Here is a 27,484-nt window from a genome sequence, read left to right on the forward strand (position 1 = left end):
AAAACCTGGAAGTCCCTTCCAATCAGCACTATGGGTGTAACTACACCACATGGACTACAGCGGTTCAAGGAGGTGGCTCACCACCACCTTCTCAAGGGCAATTAGGGGTGGGCAACAAATGCTGGCTGTGCCAGTGGCACCCACATCCCATGAAAAGAAACTCCAGTCTGCAAACTTCAGCAGAGTCAGTGGCAGAGTTTCACAGTGGGGGTGATCCCAAAGCAACTGTCAGGATTGCACCCCCATGGATGTTCCGAGTCTTGTATCTTGCTGTCTAACACTAACACATCAATAGGGAATTCCTGGAAACACACTGCAGATCCTTTTTTATCTGGAGATTAAATGACTGTTATATAATTGTACCAGGAACTACCGTGCAAAATTTAACCAATTTATTTTCAGTGGGACTATTTTAAATGTGTTGATGCTGGCCTTAAAATGATAGACTCAGGACTGTCGCACAAACATGTTAAACTTTTGTAAAATAATTACCAGTCATTTTAAGACTGGAATCTTAAACCTGCTGTTTCATTTTCAGTCAGGCACAGATCACAGTATTACATCAATCTCTGATTTGACAGTACATTTCCAGCATTCACCATTGTACTTCCTGACTCTAGTCTTGTCAAGGAATATAAACAGAAAGTGTTGGAAGTACTCAGCAGGTCTGGCAGCATTTGTGGAAAGAGTAACAGAGTTAACGTTTCAGGTCTGTGGCCTTTCATCAGAACGGCAAAGGTTAGAAATGTAATAGGTTTTCAGCAAGTGAAAATGGGGAGGGAGAAGAAGAACAAAAGGAAAATTGTGTAATAGGGCAGAGGGCAAGAGAGATTAAATAACAGTGTTATGAAATATTATTGAGAACACTTCACAAGACACGGCTGTAGGTGAACCAAGCAAAATTTATTCAGAGATACAAGTATGCATAGAGAGTACGTTTCTCAGTGAGATCCAAGAGGTGACTCAAAACTCCTTTGTTCAATCCACATACATATACATTATCGTCGCGTGACATTCTCCGTCTCAGCTATTTTCACAATATTCACTTGGCCAGCTGCTTATTTCAACATACTTTTTGCTTCCTTTATTTCTACATATCAGTTCTTCTTTAATTATCTAACCGTCCCAAGGCCATTTGATTGCTCAGTTCACTTCTTTGTTCCTGTCCCTTTCCCCAGTCACATGTCCCTTTAATTATTCTCAATAACAAGTTGAGGGTGAAACGTTATTTACAGTGTTACCAGTTTTCAGCATTATTCTTGCTAATTATCCCATAATTCCCTACTTCAGTCTCCCCTTTTGACCCCTGGTCAGATACTATCTGGCCCAGGTGGTCATTCCCCAAATCCTCCCCTGACAAACAATCCAGGGATCTGACTGGGCCTGGACAAGCTTCAGACCCTTGCCTATCATCCTCTCATGGCCTTACCGAGGTCCTATTGACCGAGGCTGAGCCTGGACTGATCGTACTATATTGCATAGTTGTTACCTCACTGAGGTTGCCCCCCCACCCCCCAAGTGGGTACATGACCCTGTGGGTACCAGGGTGTATCCATTGGTGGCCAGTGTCAGAGTGAGGGCTTGCCCCAGTACCCAAAAACGCCTCACGAGTCACATGTCTTGCACAAATGAGCAATCTTTATTTAGAAGCATGCAAGGAAAAGTCCTAGTCTCACGAATGATTGTAGGGGTTCTGTTAGTACATTGTTCCAGCAGTCATTTGATATGGTTTTACAGGAGGTTTACTTGATAAACTGTTTCTTAATTATATCATCTCCCGTCTATTGCCTTCCCTGATCTCATCCTGCCTTGGTTATGTTATTTACCTCGTCAACCTCAGGTGTCTCCCTCCCTCCCTCGTTTCCTCCTGATTAGGCTATTCATAGTATTTGGGTGTCTCTCTCCTGAGCTCATTACTTTCTGATTAGGTATTCATATAATTTGTGTGTTTAGCACGCAAGCTTTCTCAAGTTACAGGGACCTAAGTTACCCCAAGTATCCCATGGTTTCCTATGCCAGTCTCCCCTACACCAGCATCACCATTTGCTACACAGGCTGATTAGTAATGTTACAATGGATGCACCTGCTGCTGCAATTCTCCCTATTTCCCACCAATCGCACTGCATTCTTGCCATTGTTGCACTGCCTTGTGCTGAATCCTCCAGCTTCTTGGCTTTCTCTGTTGCCAGGTATACTCCTGGTTACTGCCTAGTGACTTTCCTCCACATATTTACTAGCCATAATCAGGGCCTTACCTATCGCCTTCCGGGCTATCTCTCCCACGGCATCATCAATGTGTAGCGTTCTGTCCCACCATGGGCTGAACATGTATCCAGTGAGAGCCCTACCAGCTAGGTGGAGTCTCCGACAGTAAATGACTCAACAATTTACAAACAGAAAGTGTGGTTGTTGCCATACTCTAAACTTCCGTAAAGGAATCGTGTTCTATATGTCAAGAAATACCACTGCGTGAAAGAGATTTGGACCATCTTGAAGGCCTTTTCCAGAGGATTCACTGACATCACAATGGCAGAGCCATTACTGATGGGCTTTAGAGTGTTGCATAAGCAGATAATGAAATGCTGTGATTCTGTACAATATTCCCGCTTTGTCATCAGCAAGACGGTATTCTTATTGGCCATCAAGTATCCCTGGTATCCCACCTGGTTTCCCAACCCATTCTTTTCTATTCCCAACGATTCAAATTTACATCCCCCTTGATAAGTCCCATTTGTATGTTCCTGGGTCATAGTCATCAGAAAATGTATTATTTTCTTTTCTCCACCCATAGTGTGTCTAGTATATACAAGTTCCTGCCATTCCTCCTTAAGGTTGATGAGATCCAATCTCTAAACTGCGTGATGCATGCGCCTGGGTGCAGTACCGAATCTTATATCTTCAATGTGTGATCTAACTTCATCTATCATGTCTCGAGCCAACATGTCACATGCCCTTCCCTTTGCCTGTGAGTTGGTGGCCTTAGTAACAGCCTGCAACAGCATCTCCAGTCCCTTAATCAGTTTCATGATGATGTAGGTCACTCTAGAGTTACCAGTTACATCATGCAATACTGTTTTAGTTTTACTGATCCAAATTATGGTGGGGGCACAGTGGTTGGACATTTGGTGGGCTTCTGGTATCCACAGGTGGCCAAATTAAAACATCACATATCACTACAACCCAAATAATTCTTAACATCTTTACATAGTTCTTAACAATATTGTCCCTCCAGTCCTGGTTCCCGCACAAATGGGGGAAGGTTAGTCCATCCTGCTGTGACATTCACTTTTGGTCATGCCTCAGTGAACATCAGTTTGCTATTTCCACAAGCTATTGAATATGTACCTAATCTGTAGTTGGAGTCTTGAGGAATTAATGGCTTGTGCAGCCAAGATGCTACTTTGTCTACATGAGGCCCACAGATTTGGCAGGCGGAACATAAGACCCGGTCTGGACAGTGATACCTGTGTTGTTTCGTTTCTCAATCTAATTGAGATGACCCAATGGCTGTCTCCAGTCATCCTGTCTGACATCCAGATATTGGGTCTCCTTACCCACTCCCCACGGGAGCTGTACATACTAGCCTGGAAGCAAAAAGGTGTTGTTTCCAATATTTACCAGAGGCTTTTCCCAGGCTGCCACAGTTCCCAGGAGGATGGTTGCGATGATCCCAACTCTCCAATTTGCCATTACCCTGTTGGGAGAAATCACAGAGGATGCCAGTCGTCACCGGTTAGTCCTTACTATCCTTTGCGCCTTTAAAGGGTTTAAATTGGGTCCAATGTTCCCATCTACCCTTTCCTGTCATATTCACGCATGCGCAAATGTCCTAGTGATTAGGACCTCAGAGGGTCCTTACATTCGGGGTGCTAATCTTGTCTTTTCAGGTAAAATCTTGACTATTACGTGATCTCCTACTGCCGGACTGAACATTGAGTTCAATAATTTCAGAGCACGACAGGCCCCCCTTTTTATTTTTTAGTTATATTTTCATTTTTATTATTTTTTGTTTATTTTATTTCGGTTTGTTTCATCATTTTTTTTACCATGTGCCTACCCACTGTTTTTTTTTCATGTCTGGACTTTGGGCCAGGGCTGTTCATTTTTCTGTCAATTAACACCCTCTCTGCACTAACGCTTTGTCTTTCAGCACACCATTAACATACTGTTTGCCTTTGCTCCATGACCTTCTGGTCAGTTATTCTCTGTGACCCTCTGTCCTATCAACACCTTGCAGTTCTAACATTTGCCAGTTCTGATGAAGCAGCACTGACCTGAAACGTTAACTCTGCTGCTCTCTCCACAGATGCTGCCAGACCTGCTGAGCATTTCTTGTTTTTATATATCTGATCTCCTACCCCTGGTATGTTCCTGATCCCTGACTATTTATTGTTTTGACACTCCCCACTGACAGATCACCTCACTCAATAATGTTCTCAACTATTAGCACATAAATACATATAATTCAAGCAATCAATCATTCATGAATTTAAAAGATTCTCCAGCTCTCCTTTTATCTGTATCTAACTTGTGGATAATTCTTACTAAATGCTAGACCTGGCCCTTAATTGTCTGTGCGGCGGCACAGTGGTTAGCACCACAGCCTCACAGCTCCAGCAACCCGGGTTTGATTCTGGGTACTGCCTGTGCGGCGTTTGCAAGTTCTCCGTGTGACTGCGTGGGTTTTCACCGGGTGCTCCGGTTTCTTCCCACAGCCAAAGACTTACAGGTTGATAGGGAAATTGCCCCTGGTATAGGAAGGTGGGGATGTGAGAGGGTAGCGGGATTAATGTAGGATTAGTATAAATGGGTGGTTGATGGTCGGCACAGACTCGGTGGGCCGAAGGGCCTGTTTCAGTGCTCTATCGCTAAATAAACAATCCGGATTCTATATCCCTCTTTATGTTAATTTTACTCCCTCTGACAGGTACCATTATATCTTGATTAATTTAAAGCAGTTCCTCTATGGCGTATGTGTCAATGCCTTGATGATTCAAAATGTTGACTTGCTCTACTGACTACATTAACCATTTCATGCCACACTGTTTGTCAAGTAGTTGCACATGTTTGAGACCCATTCTTCAGTGCATTTCGCCATGCATTTTGCATGTTAGCTACTTCACATGTAACAAGTCATATCTGCACTCTTACACTGGTACCCCAATATCATACCACACATTCTCAACTCTCGGGTGATCTTATCAAAAGATCAAAAAGGGGGATGTCTGACATGAAACCTTTGCTTATCTCCCCCAAGGTTCCGATACTTTGGGTGGCGGCTGGACTTTCAAATGTGGTTTTCTTTAAAAAAAAACTCATAGGCAAGGATACAAATAATTCCAAAAGAAAGCTGTCAATTACAATTCTTATCTGCACTTTCCTAACTTCCGCTGGAAAGTGCTGGACTTCTCGGAAATTATACACTATATTAATTTAACAGTTTGAATTTTAATTTAATAGTTGTTCCCAAAATTCCTTTCTTAGCTCTTGCATCAGCCAGATTTAACTTCCAATATTATAATTAATTAATCCTATTAATTATAATTCTATTTCTTTTTTGAACCCTGGAGGAACTTTACAGTCCAATACAATGTAATAATACCTTTAAAACTGAGAATCAAATAGTCCCATTTGATTTCAGGCATTACCGGATTTTGTTTGTTCATTTTCTTAGATGACATTTTAGTTTCTCAAAAGGAACTTGCTAAATTACACTGGACTCTTTGCATCTCAGAATTATCCCAAATTCATATAACAGTGTTGCTGGGGTGACAGGTTTTGTTAATGTTCAATTTATTTCTCTCAAAAGAGCCTTATTATACACTCTGTCTTGGAAGATAACAAATAAAAAAAGTCTTTGAAAAAGTAAAGCCTTTAGTCGAAATTTATTGTCTGCAGATAAGTTCTTATATTCTTTTAAAAAAAAACTGGATCTCTTGATGTGGCACCAATTTTCATGTCACCTGTTTAAAAAAAAACACAAAGAATCCATTGTGGCTCTGCCCCAGAGCCCAATGGGTTAACTTGTCAAAATATATCTACCAGTTTAAAAACTTAAAATTTAATAATGACCAATGTATACATTTTGGTCATCAATACAAAAATTGTGAGTGAATTAAATTAAATAAAAAAACTGTCAGCACAAAGGGTTAACTTCTCTGCTCGTTTAAGCAGACGGAGCAAAACATTCTCAGATGCGCCACTTTATGTAACTTTTTTTTTAAAAACAACTTTCCCAATTGAAAAGAACCAAACTCTACTCCAAAATCGGAAAAAAAACCAATTCTTTTGGTATTCTTAGGAATTGAAAACAGCAAAAAACATTAGTAACATTATCAACTTCAAAGGAAAACATTTCCATCCGGGAAGACAACATTTTAGATTAAGCTCCGATTGTTTCCAAACCTTTTAACATCTTTTTGTACGAGGTTTCTAACCCAAGGATCATTTTTTGATACAACCAGGATGATTCCAAATTCCAATTCACAGCAATAAACATATAAAATTCAAACTGTCAATGTAATATGAGCGAGCCTTATATCTGTAATTAAAGACTCCCTCAAAATTTGTCATGAGTTACTTGGAAGTTCATTGTGGCAACAAATGAAATTCCAGTTTTCCCAACTTCACAGGTTAGTTAACTTCAATACTCCCAATTTAATTCAAACCAACACTTATTAACTAAACAGCACATATTCTAATAAAAGATAAATTATGTCATTCTCTGCTGTCCTCTAGACACCTTTTCAAATAACTGTGATAAATTATAGACAGCAAAAAAAAAGAAAAAATTAGCTTTCACAGTTAAACAATACCTTCAACATTTTACAACAGAAAAACGGGACAGAAACTTTCCATGTCTCCTTTGTTTATCCTTTTTCCCATAAGCTAAATTTCAATTTTTGATGTTTGCTATTTAGCCTCATTTGAAAGAAACAGTCACAAATATGTGTCTGCAATTTGATTTTTCTAGCAGTGTTTTAAAAAGTTTGAATTGGATTTCTGCCAGGCTTCTGCTTCAAGGCTGAAGTTTTACATCTTGCAAGGCAAACCAGTGCTTTTGCAACAGTAACTCCTTAAAAAGACAACACTCACATTTTAAATTAAAAAATAGGAACATATGTTTTCAAAATTAAAAAGCAGACAACAAAGGGTTTAAGTTCTGCAAACCAGAGCACAGGCATACACAAATATAAAAAGACTTTCTCACAGCAGCTCTAACATTTTGCTGTTTTCTTTTCCCTTTAGCCATTCTCCCGAATACCCTTTTCTTCCTTATCCTTCGTCTGTTCGTCCCACCAGGCCTTCTGCCTGGCAGGAGAATCTGAGGGATTCAATCCTTTTTCATTTTCTCTGGTAGTTTCTTATGTTTGTCTGTGATAAACCTCGTAATGGACCCCTCTGGTCCCCACTCATTTCCCTCTTCCTTTGACATGTCTAGCTTTGTCGAGTCTTTGGCCTTAGATTTTGCAGTTTGGACCTGCCTGATTCCCAGGGCAGCTCTCTCAGCCCGGTGTCTTAGGGCCAGTTCTGACCTGCTTGATTCCCGGGCGGCTCTCTCAGTCCACGCTCTCATGCGCAGTTCTGACCTGCCTGGACCTCATCCCTTCTCCGTGGCTCGACTACACTGTTTTGCTTCCTCACCTGCAGCCGGGTCTCAGATCTTTTGGTCTCTGTGTACTGTCTCACCTGACTTCCGGATGTACACCCTAGCCATGGGTGGTAAAATAAACATACTCGCTCGTTTGATGGGTCCAGTTGTCTGGATCCTCAGTCGCTTGTTGGAGACCATGTTCACAGCACCAATTTGTTGTGCAGTACTATTGAGAACACTTCACACGAGACGGCTGTAGGTGAACCAAGCAAAATTTATTCAGAGTTACAAGTATGCATACAAGAGAGTACGTCTGTCAGTGAGATCCAAAAGGCGACTCAAAACTCCTTGGTTCAACCCACATACTTATACATTAACTTCGCCTGACATTCTTCGCGTCAGTTATTTTCACATATTCACTTGGCCAGCTGATTATTTCAACATACGCCTTTGTTTCTACATATCAGTTCTTCTTTAATCATCTGATCGTCCCAAGGCTGTTTCATCATTCAATTCCCTTCTTTGTTCCTGTCCCTTTCCCCAGTCACGTCTCCCTTCAATTATATCTTCACGTGACTCATAGCTCTGCACTTCTCAATAACAAACTGAGGGAGGTTATACATTATTTACAGTGTTACCAGTTTTCAGCATTATTCTTGCTAATTATCCCATAATTCCCTACTTCAACAGAGATGTCACAGAACAAAGGCAAAAGGAGTGCTAATAGAAGTAATGACAAAGCATTAGTTCAGAGAGAGTGTTCATGTTCAATAATGAACAGCTCTGTCCAAAAGCAAAAGAAAATGTAAAAACCTTAAAAACAAGTTTAAGACAGGCACATGGTAAAAAAATCAAAATCAAATAAAAATGGCAGTCATGCTCTGAAATTGTTGAACTCAATGTTGAGTCCAGAAGGCTGCAGAATTCCTAATCAGAAGATGAGGTGATGTTCCTTGAGCTTGCGTTGAGGTTCACTGGAACACTGCAGCAAGACAAGGACAGAAATGTGGGCATAAAAGCAGGGTGGTGAATTAAAATGGCAATCAAGCTCGGGGCATTGCTTGTGGGCGAAGCAGAGGCGTTCCCCAAAGCGATCACCCAATCAGCATTTGGTCTCTCCAATGTACAGGAGACCGCATTGTGAACAGCGAATACAGATACTAAATTAAAAGTACAAGTAAATCACTGTTTTAATCAGATCAGCCATGATCTTGTTAAATGGCAGAGCAGGCTCGAGGAGCCCAGAGGCCTACTACTGCTCCTAATTCATATGTTTGTTGGTATGCTTCACCTGGAAGGAGTGGTTGGGGCCTTGGATGCTGAGGAGAGAGGAAGTAAAAGGGCAGGTATTACATCTCCTGCGATTGTACGGGAAGGTGCCGTGGGAAGGGAACAAGGTGTAGGGGGTGATGGAGAAATAGACCAAGAATGCTGACAGGGGAGGAGGGGAAGATGCGTTTGGTGTTGGCATCATGCTGGAGGTGACAGAAATCCTTTAGATGTGGCAGCTGGTGGGGTAGAGAGTGAGGACAAGGGGAACCCTGTCGCGGTTCTGGGAGGGAGGAGAAGGGGTGAGGGCAGAAGTGCAGGAAATGAATCGGATGCGGTTGAGGGCCCGCTCAACCACGGGGTGGGGGGTGGGGGGAGTGAACCACGGTTGAGGAAAAAGGAACACATATCAGATGCGCTATTGTCGAAAGTTGCATCATCAGAACAGATGTGTCAAAGATGGAGAAACAGGGAGAATAGAATGGAGCCCTTGCAGGAAGCAGGGTGTGAGGAAATGTAGTTGAAGGAGCTGTGAGAGTTGGTGGGCTTATAATGAATATTACTAGGACAGCCTATGCCCAGAGCTGGAGAAGTTGAGGAAGGGAGGTATCAGAGATGGACCATGTGAACGTGAGAGAAGGGTGAAAATTGGAAGCAAAGTTGGTGAGGTTTTCCAGTTTGGGGCAGGAGCAGGAAACAGCACTGATACAGTTATCAACGTACCAGAAAAAAGTTGTTGGGAGGGAACCTGAGTAGGACTCGAACAAGGAATGTTCAAGATACCTCACAAAAAGACAGGCATAACTAGGACCCATGTGGGTACCTACAGCAACACATTATTTGGAGGAAGTGAGTGTAGCTGAAGGAGAAGTTATTCAATATGAGAACAAGTTCAGCCAGGTGGAGGAGAGCAATGGTGGATGGGGAATGGTTGAGCCTCCATTCGAGGAAGGAGGAGAGCCCTCAAACCGTCCTGGTGGGGGATGGAAGTGTAGACAGATTGGACGTCCATAGTGAAGAGGAGGCGGTTAGGGCCAGGAAATTGTCGAAATGTAGGGTGTCAGAAGAGTCATTATGTAGGTGGGAAGAGACTGGACCAGGGAGAAAAAATAGTGTCAAAATAGGAAGAAATAAGTTCAGTGGGACAGGAACAAGCTGAAACGATGGGTATACCAGGTCAGTCCTGTTGTGTTTTTTAAGGAGGAGGTAAAAGCGGGCTGTCCAAGGTTGGCGATTATGAGGTGGGAAGCTGTAGAGGGAAGATCTCCAGAGGGGATGAGGTCAATGACAGTCCTGTAGACAGTGACTTGATGTTTGGTCCTGGGGAGGTAGGAAGAAGTGTCTGAGAGTTGGCGCACAGCCTCTGCAAGGTAGAGGTCAGTGTGCCAGATAACAACAACACACCCCTCGGCAGCAGGTTCGATCAAAATGTCAGGGTTAGACCTGAGAGAATGAAGTGCAGTGAGTTCCGAGGGAGGCAGATTAGAGTGAGCGAGGGGAGTGTAGAAATTAAGATGGCCGATGTCAAGCCAACAGTTCTCAATGAAAAGATCAAGAGCGGGTAAGGGGCCAGAGGGAGGGGTCCCGGTTGAGGGAGAACACTGGAGGCAGGTGAATGGGTCCATTGGTCAGGGGGCAGACTCCTGGACAAAGAAGTGAGCCCAGAGGCAAAGGTGAGGGAAGAAGAGCTCGTTCTGCTGAGCATGAAATTCATTGCGGTGGGTCATAAGGGGATAACACGGAGTCCTTCGCCAAGAACTGATGACTCAGCGTCAGAGAGGGGAAGGTCAGAGGGTATTGTGAATACACGACAAGGGGTAAGATTAGGAAAAGGGATGGGGTTAGAGGGAAGGAGAAGAAAGATCTGGAGGGGTGTTGGTCCCCGTGAGCTGCTGGAGCTTGTGTTCCTTAATATCTGAAAGGAAGAGAAAAAGTTTTCTGCTAATGCATCGGATAAGACAAAGGATGTAAAAGAGCCTTCTGTTCTGTGCCCAGGAGCTCTGAGCCTTGAAAGTGACCGACTGCGACACATTTCTTACAGGCCTCAGGATTAACCCACAGAGGGACTTTGCTGTAGTAAGAGAGATGAGAAAGACCAAAGTGCCATTTGTCCCTCTCAGTGTAACTCTGAAGGACTGTGTCCAGGCTGAAGTTCTGTTCCTGCCGTATGATCCTTTCCCAAATTGTCCTTTCTGAGCTCTAGCCAGGTGATGCTAAACACTCAGGTGGGAAAGACAGAAATCTGCATGTGTTGAAAACAAAGCTAGTCTGTTTGACATTTATCCAGAATATTAAACTCCAGCTGAGTTATACTGTTATTAATATCGGCAGAAACAAACCCCAACTGTCAGAATAGAAACATAGAAAATTTACAGCACAGAAGGAGGCCATTCAGCCCATTGTGTCTGTTCCAGCTGAAAAAGATGTATCCAGTTGTTACGACCTCAGAGAGATCATAAATGTGAAAAATACGAGATATGAACCCCCAGACCAATTTAACCAATTACACAAGATTTCATGTTTTAAGGCTGTTATTACAATCACTAAACTAAAAGAAATCCCCAATGAACTAAAAAGCACTTTGTAAATAGCTGATATTTCAAATTACAATCACAGGTATTTTCATTACTTATTCAACACCGGAATATCTCACACCACACTTAGAAGTTACACAGTCCTTCTTGATGACGAAATCCTTTGTAGTTAAAAGTCTCAAATTCTCCCAGTTCAATGGGCTGGATCTCCCAGACTTTTCAAAAAAACAATATTTTCCTTCACTCACCTCTCCAAGCACTTCAGAGAGCTTGCTGTGTGCAACTGGCTGCTGTGTTTCCTACATTATATCAGTGACTACACTTCAATCGTACTTCATTAGCTGTAAAGCATTTTGCCATGTCCTGAGGTAGTGGACGGTGCTGTATATGTGCAGATCTTTCTTTAACCCTCAGAATGAACATGGTTCAGTCCTGGATGTGATTAACAGCAGCAATAACAACAGAATCAAACTCCTAAAGTCAGTTGTGAACTTGTTCATGTGTCAACAGGGTGGATGACTGAGTGAATCTCTTCCCACACACAGAGCAGGTGAATGGCTTCTCCCCAGTGTGAACTCGCTGGTGAGTCAGCAGGGTGGATGAATGAGTGAATCCCTTCCCACACTTGGAGCAGGTGAATGGCCTCTCCCCAGTGTGAATTCGCTGGTGTGCCAGCAGGGTGGATGAACGGGTGAATCTGTTCCCACACTCAGTGCAGGTGAACGGCCTCTCCCCAGTGTGAATTCGCTGGTGTGCCAGCAGGGTGGACGAACGGGTGAATCTGCTCCCGCACTCAGTGCAGGTGAACGGCCTCTCCTCAGTGTGAGTCCGTTGATGTGTCACCATTTCACGTCTGCTTTTAAAGGTCTTTTCACATTCAGAACATTTAAAAGGTCTCTTATCCCCGTGAATGTTTTTGTGTCTCAGCAGGGCGGATGAACCAGTGAATCCTTTCCCACACACGGAGCAGGTGAATGGCCTCTGCCCAGCGTGAGTGCGCTGGTGTGTCAAGAGGTGTGATGACTGAGTGAATCCCTTCCCACACTCGGAGCAGGTGAATGGCCTCTTCCCAGTGTGAACACGCTGATGTGTCAGTAGGTGTGATGACTGAGCAAATCCCTTCCCACATTCAGGGCAGGTGAACGGCCTCTCCCCAGTGTGAACTCGCTGGTGTGTCAGCAGGGTGGATGACTGAGTGAATCCCTTCCCGCACACGGAGCAGGTGAATGGCCTCTCACCAGTGTGAACTCGCTGGTGCGTCAGAAGGTGGGATAACTGAGCAAATCCCTTCCCACACTCAGAGCAAGTGAATGGCTTCTCCCCAGTGTGAACTCGCTGGTGTGCCAACAGGGTGGATGAATGAGCGAATCCCTTCCCACATGTGGAGCAGGTAAACGGCTTCTCCCCAGTGTGAACTCGCTGGTGTGCCAGCAGGTTGGCCGAACAGCTGAATCTGTTCCCACACTCCATGCAGGTGAATGGCCGCTCCCCAGTGTGAGCACGTTGGTGTGTCACCATATCACGTTTGCTTGTAAAAGTCTTCTCACATTCAGAACATTTAAAAGGTCTCTTGCCAGTGTGAATGCTTTTGTGTGTCAGCAGGGCAGATGAACAAGTGAATCCCTTCCCACATACGGAGCAGGTGAATGGCCTCTCCCCAGTGTGAACTCGCTGGTGTGCCAGCAGCTTGGATGGCCGAGTAAATCCCTTCCCACACATGGAGCAGGGGAACGACCTCTCCCTAGTGTGAGTGTGCTGGTGTACATTGAGATCAGATGTTCGCTTGAACGCACTCCCACAGTAAGAGCACTTGAACGGTCTCTCGTCAGTGTGAACACGTTGATGGCACATCAGTTCCCCGGAACTTTTATAGCATTTCCCACAGTCCGGGCAGTTATAAGGCCTCTCATCAGTGTGAACTTGCTGGTGCTTCTGTAGGGTGGATGAATGAGTGAATCCCTTCCCACACACGGAGCACGTGAATGGCTTCTCCCCGGTGTGAGTGCGTCGATGAGTTTCCAGCAGGGACGGATAATTGAATCCCTTCCCACAGTCCCCACATTTCCACGGTTTCTCCATGGAGCGGGTATCCTTGTGTCCTTCTAGGTTGGATGATCAGTTGAAGCCTCGTCCACACACGGAACACGTCTATGGTTTCTCCCCGCTGTGAATGGTGCGATGTTTTATCAGTCTGTGTAACTGGTTAAAGCTCTTTCCACAGTCAGTGCACTGGAACACTCTCACTCGGGTGTGTGTGTCTTGCTGCTTTTCCAGTCACACAGATGTTTGAAATCTTTTGGCACAGACAGAACAGACATATATTTCACCTTCCACATTCAAAGGCCGGTGATATTCAGATCTGGATGTGATGTTTGGTTTGAGTTTTCCGGTTGCAAACCCATCCTTCAAATACCCTGTAAAAGGAAATGACAAAAGTCATCACTGTCAGTCCAGGATAGAAATTCAGAACAGACAATTCTAGTTTTTGTGGAACATACGTTCTGCTCTTGTTCCCCCCAAACATGTGGTCCATTCAAACTAAAAGAGGCCAAAATGAGCAACAGAACAAAAGCAAAGAGAATAAAAGAGACGTGGTTGCAGGATGACCAGGACTGGAATCTTAATGTTCAAGGATATTAGACGTTCCGGAAGAATAGGCAGAAAGGAAAAGGAGGTGGGGTAGCTTTGTTATTAAAGGAGTGGATCAGTGCAGTTGTGAGTAATGATATAGGTGTAATAGATCGTGATGTAGAATCAGTTTGGGTGGAAATAAGGAATAGCAAGGGAAAGAAATCACGGGTGGGAGCGGTCTATAGGTCCCCGAGGAGTTGCCTCTCAGTAGGACAAAATATTACTCAGGAAATAATGGAAGCGTGTAAGAAGGGCACTACAATTGTCATGGGTGATTTTAATCTGCATATAGACTGAACAAATCAAATTGGCAAGGGTAGCATGGAAGACGAATTTGTAGAGTGCCTCAGGGATTGTTATTTAGAGCAATACATTGCAGAACCTACCCGGGAACAGGCTATTTTAGATTTGGTATTGTGTAATGAGGTAGGATTAATAAGAGATCTCGTAGTTAAGGATCCTCTAGGGGGAAGCGATCATAACATGGTAGAATTTCAAATTCAGTTTGAGGGTGAGCAACTCGGGTCTCAAACCAGTGTCTTCAACATAAACAAAGGCAATTACAGAGGTATGAAGAAAGAGTTGTCTAAAGCGTGCTGTGAAAATAGACTACAGGGGAAGTCAGTAGATGAGCAGTGGCAGACTTTTAAGCAGATTTTTCATAACACTCAGCAAACATTTATTCCAGTCAGAAGGAAGGACTCGAAGAGAATGATGAACCGCCCGTGCATAACAAAGGAAGTTAAGGAGAGTATCAAATCAAAAGCAAAGGCATACAATGCAGCAAAAACGAATGGTGGGCCAGAGGATTGGGAGTTTTTTAGAAACCAGCAGCGGATGACTAAAAAACTAATAAAGAGGGAGAAAATTGATTATGAGAGTAAATTGGCAAGAAATATAAAAACAAACAGTAAGAGCTTCTACAGGTATATTGAAAGGAAGAGAGTAGCTAAGATAAGTGTGGGACTCTTGGAGGATGAGACTGGGGAATTAATAACAGGGAACAGGGAAATGGCAGATAATTTAAACCAATATTTTGCATCAGTCTTCACGGTGGAGGACACTATAAACATCCCGACAATAATAGATGAGCAAGGTGTAAATGGGAGGGAGGAACTTGTAACAATCTCTATCACGAGGGAAAAGGTGCTGGACAAACTGATGGGACTAAAGGCAGACAAATCACCAGGATCTGATGGCCTGCATCCAAGGGTTTTTAAAAGAAGTGGCTGCAGAGATAGTGGAGGTATTGGTCATAATATACCAAAACTCACTGGATTCCGGTAGGGTATCAGCAGATTGGAAAACCGCTAATGTGATGCTCCAATTCAAGAAATGAGGAAGACAGAAAGCAGGAAACTATAGACCAGTTAGCTTAACATCAGTCATTGGGAAAATGCTAGAGTCCATTATTAAGGAAGAAATAGCAGGACATTTAGAAAAACATAATGCAATCAAACAGAGCCAACATGGTTTATGAAAGGAAAATCATGTTTGACAAATTTGTTAGAGTTCTTTGAGGATATAACAAGCAGAGTGGATAAAGGGGAACCAGTAGATGTAGTGTATTTGGATTTTCAGAAGGCGTTTGATAAGGTTCCACATAAAAGGTTATTGCACAAAATAAGAGCTCAGGGTATTGGGGGTAATGTGTTGGCATGGATTGAGGATTGGCTAACACACAGAAGGCAGAAAGTCGGGATCAATGGGTCTTTTTCAGGTTGGAAAGCTGTAATTAGTGGGGTGCCACAAGGATCGGTCCTAGGGCCTCAACTATTTACTATCTATATTAGTGAGTTAGAGGAAGGGACAGAGCGTAGCGTATCCAAATTTGCTGATGATACAAAAATAGGTGGGAAGGCATGTTGTGATGAGGACACAAAGAATCTGCAAAGGGATATTGATAGGTTAAGTGTGTGGGCAGAAACTTGGCAGATGGTGGTCAATGTGGGAAAGTGTGAGGTCATCCACTTTGGTAGGAAAAATAAAAAGGCAGATTACTATTTAGATGGAGAAAGACAACAAAATACTGCAGTACAGAGGGATCTGGGTGTTCTTGTACATGAAACACAAAAAGTTAGCATGCAAATGCAGCAAGTAATTAGGAAGGCAAATGGAATTTTGGCCTTTATTGCTGGGGGGTGGTTAGTGTTTAAAAATAGGAAAGTCTTGTTACAACTGTACAGGGTGTTGGTGAGGCCACACCTGGAGTACTGTGTACAGTTTTGGTCCCCGTATTTAAAGAAGGATATACTAGCATTGGAGGCAGTTCAGAAAAGGTTCACTCGGCTGATTCCTGGGATGAAGGGGTTGTCTTATCAAGAACGGCTAAACAGATTAGGCCTTTATTCATTGGAGTTTAGAAGAATGAGAGGTGATCTTATAGTAACATATAAGATTTTAAGGGGGCTTGACAGGATAGATGTTGAGAAGATGTTTACACTAGTGGGGAATCTCGAACTAGGGGACATAGTTACAGAATAAGGGGTCACACATTTAAAACTGAGATGCAAAGGAATTTCTTCTCTGAGGGTGGTGAATCTCTGGAATTCTCTACCTCAGAGAGTTGTGGAGGCTAGGTCACTAAATGTATTTGAGGAGGAGGTAGATAGATTTTTGAAATCTCGGGGAGTCGAGGGTTATGCGGAGCAGGCCCGAAAGAGGAGTTGAGGCCTGGGACGGATCAGCCATGATCTTATTGAATGGAGGGGCAGGCTTGAGGGCTGAATGGCCCACTCCAGCTCCTATTTCTTATATTCTTCTGTTCTTAAAATACTGCAGATGCTGGAAATCCAACTAAAAACAACAAAAATAGGAAATACTCAGCAGGTCTGGCAGCATCTGTGGAGAGAGATACAGTGTTAGCATTTCAAGTCGATGGGCTAGCAAAGGTGAAAATGTAATAGGTTTTGAGCAAGTGAAGGGTGTGGAGGGGAAGAAGAACAACAAAAGGGAAGGTCTGTGTTAGGGCACAGATGTCATGGAACAATAGGCTATTAGAAAGCTAATAGTTCCAGTAAAAGACATTTGTCCAGACAGTGTGTTAATGGCAGAATAATGAACATCTCTGTCCAAAAACAAAAACATGAAAAACAAGTTTAAGACCAGCATATGGTGAACAAAAAGCTATCAAAATGGGGTTCATGGTCTAAAATTGTAGAACTCAATGTTGAGTCCAGAGTTTGTACAGTGCCTAAAACAAAGAAAACCTTCCCAACTAAACCAGAATGTTAACGCTGTCGATGAGACACACTGCACCCCGAGGTGCCCACCGGTCACAGATGGTATCAAGCATGCTCCCTCTCCAGGGGCCACCAGGGTACAGACAAGACCACAGAAGAGGGACCAGAAGCCATAGCAACACCCTCACCCCCAACATGGTCCCTGCATATCCAGGATCTACACAAAGCTGCGTTAACCAGGCCTAAGAGCAGGTCCCGGAGATTGTCCGACTACCCACCCAGCAACCAAAGATTAGGAGCTTGGGGCTCAGGAAACTATGCAGGGGACTGTAACCTCTTCCACTGAATATATCCATGGCCCATAGACCCCTCTAGGCTGCAAACATCCCTCACAACCCAGGAGTGGGCGAAGCTGCTTAAAATCCTATTGTCAAAGATGCTCCAACCCCCAGGCACTCAGTCCCGGTTGAGAACACAGATCCTGAAGCTCCGCCCACTGTGGGGAGATGGACCCTGTACAGGGCGGTCAGGTTGCATCTGAACAGAGCCGGGACTGAGTTGCTTGTGGGAGGTTTTGCTCATGCTGTTGGGGAGGGTTTAAACTAGTTTGACAGGGGGATGGGGGTCCTGAGTATAGACTTAGTTGAGGCAAAATCAGAAATGAAAATGGAAGGCAGAAAGTTAATAGATGAGCCTGGAAGACAGAGCAAACAAAGGATAGAAAATTTAAAAAAAAGAGTTTGACAATGATTAAAAGGGGAGGGTGGGGTCTGGAACTCACTACCTCAATAGGAAGTTGAGGCAGAAACCTTCAACTCACAGGAGTCTGGATATGCACCTCAGGTGCCATGATCTGCAGGGCTACAGACCAAATGCTGGAAGGTGGGATTAGAATAGCTGGATCGTTTTCTGGCCGCCACAGTCACGATGGGCCAAGTGGCCTCTTTCTGTGCCTTAAACTTTCTATGATTCTTTTCTATGCCTGTGCCCTCAGCAACATGGCTGCTCATGTGCCCTGACCAAGATGGCGCTGTCACCGCGGGTAAACACAGGGCCTCAGGCCGACCCCGAATTTTATGAAGCTTCCCAGCCCATCCATTCCTCCCCTATACCCACAATCTCCTCCCGAGCCGCCTCAGTCTGTCAGTGTTTTTGTTCCCGGATATTCCTGGTCTCCCTTCAATCGGGGAACTGAGTCCCTCTTAATTTATTAGTTTCAAACAGGGCCTGTTACCGGGAGAAGCCCCGCAGCTGCCGCCCACTCGGTGCTTACGCGGGACCTGGAGCTTCTTATTCGGGGTTTGCGGCCTACACAATTCCTCCCCGCCGACTCTCACCCGCTGCAAAAGCGTGTCCAGCATTCGCACTGCGCATGCTCCAGATTCAGGCTAGTCCTGGGCGCCTCTAGATTTAATAGGGCATAGTTCCTGCCGCAAGCGATGCTGGATAACAGCCCCGCCATTGGCACCGCCAATTAGTTTCGAAAATGATATTCTGTGGTCGGATTGTGATGAAATTTTTAAATAAATCACGCAGAAACCCAAATGCAGAGACCCTCTGAAAAGGTTAAGACTGGAATTTGATTAATATCATTTTGGATATACTTACCTGAGAGGGAGTGCTCTCCAGACTGATTCTTAGATTGTCCTATGAGGAGAGATTAGGTAGAAGAGGCCTATATTCCTTCGAATTTGATGAATTTAAGGTGATTTACTGAAACATATAAAATTCTTAACGGACTTGACAGAATAGATGCTGGGAAGGTGTTTCCCCTGGCTGGTGAGTCCAGAACGAGGTGTCACAGTTCCAGAATGAGTTCAGCCATTTAGGATTCTTTTTATTTTATTCTTTCATGGGATGGCGGATACGGGGAAGACTGGAAAAAAAACATAGAAACATAGAAAATAGGAGCAGGAGTAGGCCATTCGGCCCTTCGAGCCTGCTCCACCATTCATTATGATCATGGCTGATCATCCAACTCAGCAACTTATTCCCGCTTTCACCCCATAGTGATAAGTGATTCAATAGTCAGAAGAACGGACAGGTGTTTCTGTGGCCACAGACATGAATTCAAGTAACATTCGCGCCACACAAGTGCCAGGCAATGACCATCACCTACAAGAGAGAATCAAACCATCTCCCATTGACATTCAATGGCATTACCATCGCTGAAACCCTACTATCAACATCCTAGGGGCTACCATTGACCAGAAACTGAACTGGAGTAGCCATATAAATATCCTGGCTTCAAGAGCAGGTCAGAGGCTAGGAATCCTGCAGCGAGTAACTCACTTCCTGACTCCCCAATGCCTGTCCACCATCTACAAGGCACAAGCCAGGAGTGTGATGGAATACTCTCCACTTGCGCGGATGGGTACAGCTCCAACAACACTCAAGAAGCTCGACACCATCCAGGACAAAGCAGCCCATTTGATTGGCACCCCATACACAAACATTCATTCCCTCCACCACTGTTGCACAGTGGCAGCAGTGTGTACCATTTACAAGATGCACTGCACCAAGGCTCCTTACATGGCACCTTCCAAACCTGCAATCTCTACCAACTAGAAGGACAAGAGCAGCAAATGCACGGGAACACCACCACCTGCAAGTTCCCCTCCAAGTCACACACCATCCTGACTTGGAACTATATCGCTGTTTCTTCACTGCCGCTGGGTCAAAATCCTGGAACTCCCTTCTTAACAACACTGTTGGTGTACCCTACACCCCAAGGACTGCAGTGGTTCAAGAAGGCAGCTCACCACCACCTTCTTAAGGGCAGTTAGAGATGGGAAATAAGTGTTGGCCTAACCAGCGATGACCATATCCCATGAAAGAATAACAAAAAAATTTCACTGAGGTCCTGTTGGTGGATATCTCTCTCTCTCTTTCTGTGTCTCTCCATCTTTTTGAATGAGAGAAACAGGGAAAAGAGCGAGAAAGGAGAGATGAGTGAAACAGTGGGAAAAACAGCAAAACAGAGGGGCAGGGGATGAAGAGACACAGGATCAGGTCCCCAGCATGTCATCATTGCCCCAACTCCCAGCATTTAGCGAAAAGCCCCTCAGTCACACCCTTTCAGAAGGTCTGATTTACAAAACTAAATCCTGGGACGATGATTTTAAAAGACTTCCAAAGGAATCAGCAGCTTCTTCCAAGTTCAATGAGGAATTTAGCACTTTCTGGCAGCTGAGGAGATACCCCCACACAAAGGCTGAAGTCTTATTCTGAGGCTGTGATCACCAGCTCTAGACTCCCCAGCAAGGGAAACTATCTTTCCAAAATCTACCCCGTCAAACCTCTTAAGAATTTTACATGTTTCAATGAGGTTACCTCGAATTCTTCCAAACTTGAGTGAATAGAGGCCTAATCTACTCAATCTCTCCTCATCAGACAATTATAAAATCAATCTAGAGAGACTTCATTGCACTCTCTTTCACGGCACTTTTAGCCAAAGCTGTTATTAATCACATCCAGGACTCAACAATCAAAGAGCGTCCATGCACGTGGGTTTCTGTGTGAGTGGTTTGTTAATTTCATCTCAGTTTGCTCACAGAAAATCATTCTTTTTTTTAAGAGATACAGCACTGAAACAGGTCCTTCGGCCCACCAAGTCTGCGCCAACCATCAACCACCCATTTATACTAATCCTACATTAATCCCAGTACCCTCTCACACCCCCACAATTCCCCTACCTACACGAGGGGCAATTTATAATGGCCAATTTACCTATCAACCTATAAGTCTTTGGCTGTGGGAGGAAACCGGAGCACCCGGCGAAAACCCACACAGTCACAAGGAGAACTTGCAAACTCTGCACAGGCAGTACCCAGAATCGAACCCGGGTCGCTGGAGCTGTGAGGCTGCGGTGTTAACCACTGCGCCGCCCATTCTGTATCCCGAATGAGCAGTTTCAATGGTGGGGTTGTTATAGAGCATTCCCCGTGGATGTGGTGTGCCTGGGGGGGTGGGGGGGGGGGGGCGTATAGGTTGGGACGGGGGGCAGGGGAGGAAGGGGGGTGGTGGGTGGCAGTGGGTTTGCAGCAGGTGTGAGGATGGGGAAGCATTGAGGCCCATGTCCCATCTGATATAATTACATTGTTGCTTTCTGTGCACAAATTTCCTGCAGAATTTCCTGCATTGCAACAGTGACCCCAGACTTTAAATTTATTGACTGCAAAGTTTGCAAGTTCTCCCTGTGTCTGCGTGGGTTTCCTCTGAGTGCTCCGGTTTCCTCCCACATGCCAAAGACTTGCAGGTTGATAGGTTAATTGGCCATTATAAATTGCCCCGACTATAGGTAGGTGGTAGGGAAATATAGGGACAGGTGGGGATGTGGTAGGAATATGGGATCAGTGTAGGATTAGTATAAATGGGTGGTTGATGGTCAGCACAGACTTGGTGGGCCGAAGGGCCTGTTTCAGTGCTGTATCTCTAAACTAAACTAAAATCCAGAGGGTATGAAATATGTCCTGAACCGGTGTAAGGGCTTGGTATAATTCCCAATTAATGCTTGTGTTTTAGGCAGTGCAATAAAATTTGAGGGTTAAATGAACCTTATTTTAATTCATTTTACTGAGGTTCTGATTGTGGATTTCTCTGTCTCTCTCCAGCTTTCTCTCTCTATTTCTCCCTGCCTTCACTCCTTTCCTCTGTTTAAACTTTTAATAAATAAAAAAATGTCACAGACAGCGATGTGATTTGTTATTATAAGTGGGATAGGATGGGGAAGGAGTGGCTCCCATTTATCTATTATCACCTTGCTGTGCACAAATTCCCTTCAGCGTTTCAGTTTTTGCAACAATGCTCGTGTTTCAAAAATTAATTCATTGTCTAATTTCACAGCGTCAGGAGCGTTTTCACAAGGTTTGTTATAATTCCTGAATAATGCTTGTGTTTTCGGCAGTGAGATGAATTTTGAGGTTTAAATACAATGTGCAGCAGTCATTTTAATGAGTTTCTGATTGTGGATTTCTGTGTGTGTATGTGTGTGTGTCTCTCTCTCCCATTTCTCTTATTCAGAGAGAAAGATATAGAGAGAGAGAAATAGAGAGTGAGGGAAACAGTGGGAGCGACAACAAAACAGAGGGCAAGGGGATGCAGAGTTACATGATCTGGGGGTCTCTAGTGTGTCGTCACTGCCCAGCTCCCAGCCTCTGGAGTAAATCCCCTCAGTCACACCCCTCCAGAAGGCATAATTTGCAAAATAAATCCTGGGACGGTAATTTTAAATGGTCTCCCAAAGGAATCAGCAGCTTCTTCTCACTGTAACATTGAATGTACAAAACACCAATCCTAGGCTGAGTAGGTACAGGATCAGTGAACAGGAGAGAGATGGGGGATCAGCAGTGTTTGTGTTTTTGCAATGAGGCATAAACAGATGGTGAGACACAAAGAGAAATAGAGGGAGAGAAACAGAATAAAATGACAGGATAAACAGAGAGAGAGAGCAGCAGGCTCTGGGGGTCTCCAATGTTCAGTGTAACTGCCCAGCTCCAGCTTGTGTAGAAAACCACTCTCGTCCCTTCTCACACCCTTCCCAAATGTCTTTTCTTCCAAAAAATATACTTTATTCATATAGATCTGTAAAAATTACATTACAAAACAGTTCAAAACAGCACCAAGTTGACATTCCAGAAAGTGCAAAGGAAATCAGTTTTCTTCAATACAGGAGTGAGTTGCCTCACAAGCCACACCCTTCCCAAATGTCTCATATGTTAAAGGTAAATCCTCGAACAAAGATAAGGAATTAGAACCTGAACGGCAGTTTTAAAGAGAGTTTAGCAGCTTCTGGACAGACTGGGGCCTAGTCATGTCACTGTCCTCCTGTTGATTAGCTGAAAGATGCAGCAAATATTCTCAACAATGGTCTTGTAGGAATAAGTTCACAAATCATCAAAAAGCAGCTCCCTGGAATGTCTCTGGTCAAAGCAGCCATGGTACCTGGATTAACATGACAATAGGAAAGATCTGAGCACATAATAGCCCCTCTCACATTTTAAATCAGTTTCCTCTTTACAGTCTCTGGGTTTATAGTGGGGGATGTGTAAATGGTGTTGCTGAGATTGTCCATGTTAGTGAGCGACAGAGAGAAAAGGAGCCTGGGCTATTGATGTTTATTTTACTTTGTCCTTGCTTTGTTTTCATCAATGTTTCATTTCTCTTTCCAGGAGAATTTGTTTTGGCAAGAGGAATCCTTGGACAAGACCTTCCCCCAGAGGGGAATAATAATAAAGATATATGTTTCTCTGTGTCACTCATTCTAACCTACAGAAACAAGTTTTGTGTTTTAGTGGGTTTGAGATACAACAAGGCAGAGGGGGAGGGGGCCCTCAGAAACACAAAGGTTGAGAACCGCTGCTTCAAAGCACCCAGTGTAACCTGTATATTTCACCCTCTCTATCTCTTCCTGCAACTTTATCTCTACAACTCCCTGGCTCTCAGCCTCTCCACATCTTTCTTTATATTTCAGTATCTTTTTAAAATTCCTATCTGTGCATTGCTGTCTGTTAACATCCTTTACATCACTGCCTCTCTATATTTCTACAATTTAAAAAAATGTCTTTTCTCTTTCTCTCCCTGTCTATTCATCTCTTCCAGCCCTTCTGTCTCTGTCAATCTCTCAGTATCTATGCCTTCTGCTCTCAGTTCCTGTCACTGGTTTCTGTGATTCTCTCTCCCTCTCTGTTTATTTCTCTCTCACTCAGTTCTGTCCCTCTCTCTGGATCTCTCTAGTTTGTGATCTCAGTGCCTCTCACTGGGGGAGATTTGGACTCAGTGCCATTGTGTTATACAGGTGATAACGAACCAGGGATCCTGCTTTTCATCTCTCCCGAGTTTTACTCGAATTGATGTAAAACAGGGGAGAGATGTGAATTAGGCGGCCGGTTCACAACCACCTGTTTGTACTATTGCACCAAGTCAAAGTCTAGCCCAGTGTTTCCTTTCCCTCTCCGTGTGTCAGCTCCCTGATTGTCTCTGCTTCTATCTTGTGTGAAAATGGAGGTAAGGGACAGATTAGACATGATCAAACATTGGTGGGACAGGTTCAAAGGGCCGAATGGCCTCCCCTTGTGCCAACCAATGTTTCTGTGTGTCTGTTCCCTGTTCAGAGGGAGAGGCCACCAGGTTCAGTTTTTGAGAGATGCTGGAAATCTCAAATAAAAACAGAAAGTGCTGGAAATACTCAGCACATCAGGCTGCATCTGTGGAGAGAGAGAAGCCGAGTTAACGTTTCAGGTCTTTGACCTTTCATCGGTACTGGCAAAGGTTAGAAAAGAACACACCACACCACTAGTACACTTTCTTTGTCTTTGCCACATGACCTCCTTGTCAGTTAATCTCTCCGGTCTTCTGTCCTATCACACACCTTCCCCTTTGTTCTCTTTTCCCCCACCCTGCTTTATTTGGTCAAAACCTATTACATTTCTAACCTTTCCCAGTTCTGATCACAGACAGGGATTCAGACAGGGTCTGTTCACAGGGAGGGGAATGAGACAGGGTCTGTTCACAGGGAGGGGGAATTAGACAGGGTTGGTTCAGGGAGGGGGGAATTAGACAGGGTCTGTTCACAGGGAGGGGGCGGAATCAGACAGGGTCTGTTCACAGCTAGTGGGGAATTCGACAGGGTCTGTTCACAGGGAGGGGAATGAGACAGGGTCTGTTCACAGCAACAGGGGAAGTTGAAAAGGCCTGCTCACAGGGAGCAGAATTAGACAGGGTCTGTTCACAGGGAGGGGGAATTAGACAGGGTCTGTTCACAGGAAGAGGGCCCTATGACAGGGTCTGTTGACAAGAAGGGGAAATTAGATAGGTTAGTTCACAGGAGGGGTGAATTAAACAGGGTCTGTTCACAGGGAGGGATGGATTAGAAAGGCTCGGTGTACAGGTAGGGGGATTTAGACAGGGTCTGTTCACATGGAGGGGGAATTAAACAGGGTCTGTTCACAAGGGAGGGGGCCCTAAGACAGGGTCTGTACACAGGGAGAGAGGAATACGACAAGGTCTGTTCACAGGGAGGGGGGAACTAGACAGGGTCTGATCGTAGGGGAGGGGGAATTAGACAAGGTCTGTTCACAGGGAGGAGGAAGTAGATAGGGTCTGTTCACAAGGGAAGGGGCATTAAGACAGGGTCTGTACACAGGCAGAGGGGAATCAGACTGGGTCTGTTCACAGGGGACATAGAGAGAGCTCTGCGATCAGCAGCCTGAAGGAAGAGGACAGCTTGGTAACGTCATCGCAGTCTGACATACTAAGGGTCAGCCAATTCTTTTATGCTGGGCTGTACGACGTGAAGCCCATGGACAGCACAGCCTCCCAGTCCTTTCTGTCCTCTACAACAGAGATCTGAACTGACAGGACACGGCAGAGTCTGGATGAACTGCCAACTCTGGATGAGCTGACAAAGGCCATCAGGTCCTTCAAGCCGAGTAAAACCGCTGGAAGCGATGGCTTACCAGTCGAGTTTTATTTGACTCTGTGGGACTGATTTGGGTAAGGCCTGCTGGAAGTGTACGAGAGTCTGCTTGCCTGCAGCATGTGAGAATCCATGAGGAAAAGCATCATCACCCTTATCTCCAAGCGGAAAGGGGAGAGGGCGGAAATCAGAAATTGGCGGCCCATCTCACTGCTTAATGTGGATACAAAATTCTGTGCAAGGTCATCGCCAATCAGGTCATGTCTGCTCTGGAGTTGGTGATTCATCCTGACCAGACCTGTACTGTACCCAGCAGGAAGATTGCTGAAAATCTCACGTTACTCAGGGATATGATCGCCTATGTACAGGACAGGGGGATGGACACCTGCCTCATCAGCTTGGACCAGGAGAGGGCCTTTGACAGGATATCTCACACCTACATGATGGACGTGCTCTCCAAAATGGGGTTTTGGGAGGGAAGCTGCAACTGGATGCAACTGCTCTACACAAACACCAGTAGCACAGTCTCAATCAATGGGTGGGAATTGGAAAGTTTTCCGATCAAATCTGGTGTCAGACAGGGCTGTTCACTCTCCTCTGTCCTGTTCATTTGCTGTATTGAATCTTCCATCAGGAAGGATGTGGAATGAGAGGAGTAAGAATTCCAGGCAGCGGAGGCACTCATGTTAAAGCCTCCCTGTACATGGGCAACATCACCGTCTTCTGCTCAGATCTGCTGTCAGTTCACAGGCTGATGAGCATCTGTGACCAGTTTGAACTAGCCTCTGGACCAATGTAAAAAGTGGCAAGAGTGAGGCCATGTTCTTTAGGAACTGGGCTGACTGATCCTTTGTCCCCTTCACCGTCAGGTCAGACCACCTGAAAGTGCTGGCGATATTGTTTGGAGGGGCCGGGACGTGCACCATAAACTGGAAGGAGTGAGCAGCCATGGTGAAACAGAAACTGGTCATATGGGAATGCCTCTCCATTGTGTGTAAGAACTTGGTCGTCAGGTGCACGGCGCACTCTGTGTTGGTGTACATGGCACAGATCTAGCCCATACCCCACTCCTGCACAATGGCGGTCACCCAAACCATCTTCCGCTTTATCTGGAAATCAAAAATAGACCGTGTCTGAAGGGACATGATGTTCAAATGATGTGGGTTACTTAGATTTCCAAAAGGCATCTGATAAGGTGTCACATCAAATGTTACTCCAGAAGATAAAAACACATGGTGTAGGGTGTAACATATAAAGGACTGGTTTGCTAACAGGAAGCAGAGAGTATGGGTAAATGGGTCTTTTTTAGGTTGGCAAGCTGTAACTAGTGGAGTGCCACAGGGATCAGTGCTGGGATCTCAACTATTTACAATCTTTATCAATGACTTGGATGAAGGGTCCGAATGTACGGTAGCTAAATTTGTTGATCACACCAAGATAGGAAGGAAAGTAAGTTGTCAAGAGGAGGTAATCACCCACAAAAGGATATAGATAGGTTAAGTGAGTGGGCAAAATTTTGGCAGATGGAGTATAATGTGGGAAAATGTGAACTTGTCCACTTTGGCATAAAGAATAGAAAAGCAGTATCCTATTTAAATGGAGAGAGATTGCAGAACTCAGTGGTACAGAGTGATCTGGGTGTCCTGGTACATGAACCACAAAAGGTTAGTATGCAGGTACAGCAAATGATTAGGTAGACAAATGGAATGTTGGCGTTTATTGTAAGTGGAATTGAGTATAAAAGTAAGGAATTTTTACTGCAGCTGTACAGGACCTTGGTGAGACCACATCTGGAGTAATGTGTACTGTTTTTATTTATTTAGGGATACAGCACCGAAACAGGCCCTTCGGCCCACCG

At 44.5% G+C, this 27,484-nt stretch overlaps 1 pseudogene; it reads right to left on the bottom strand.

The window, feature by feature from the left end:
• LOC137381538 (zinc finger protein 208-like) overlaps window positions 1–27,484 on the bottom strand; it is an 84,337-nt pseudogene that overhangs the window by 12,865 nt on the left and 43,988 nt on the right.

The sequence above is a fragment of the Heterodontus francisci genome, chromosome 22, assembly GCF_036365525.1.
Source record: "Heterodontus francisci isolate sHetFra1 chromosome 22, sHetFra1.hap1, whole genome shotgun sequence".
In the NCBI taxonomy this organism is placed as follows: Eukaryota; Metazoa; Chordata; class Chondrichthyes; order Heterodontiformes; family Heterodontidae; genus Heterodontus; species Heterodontus francisci.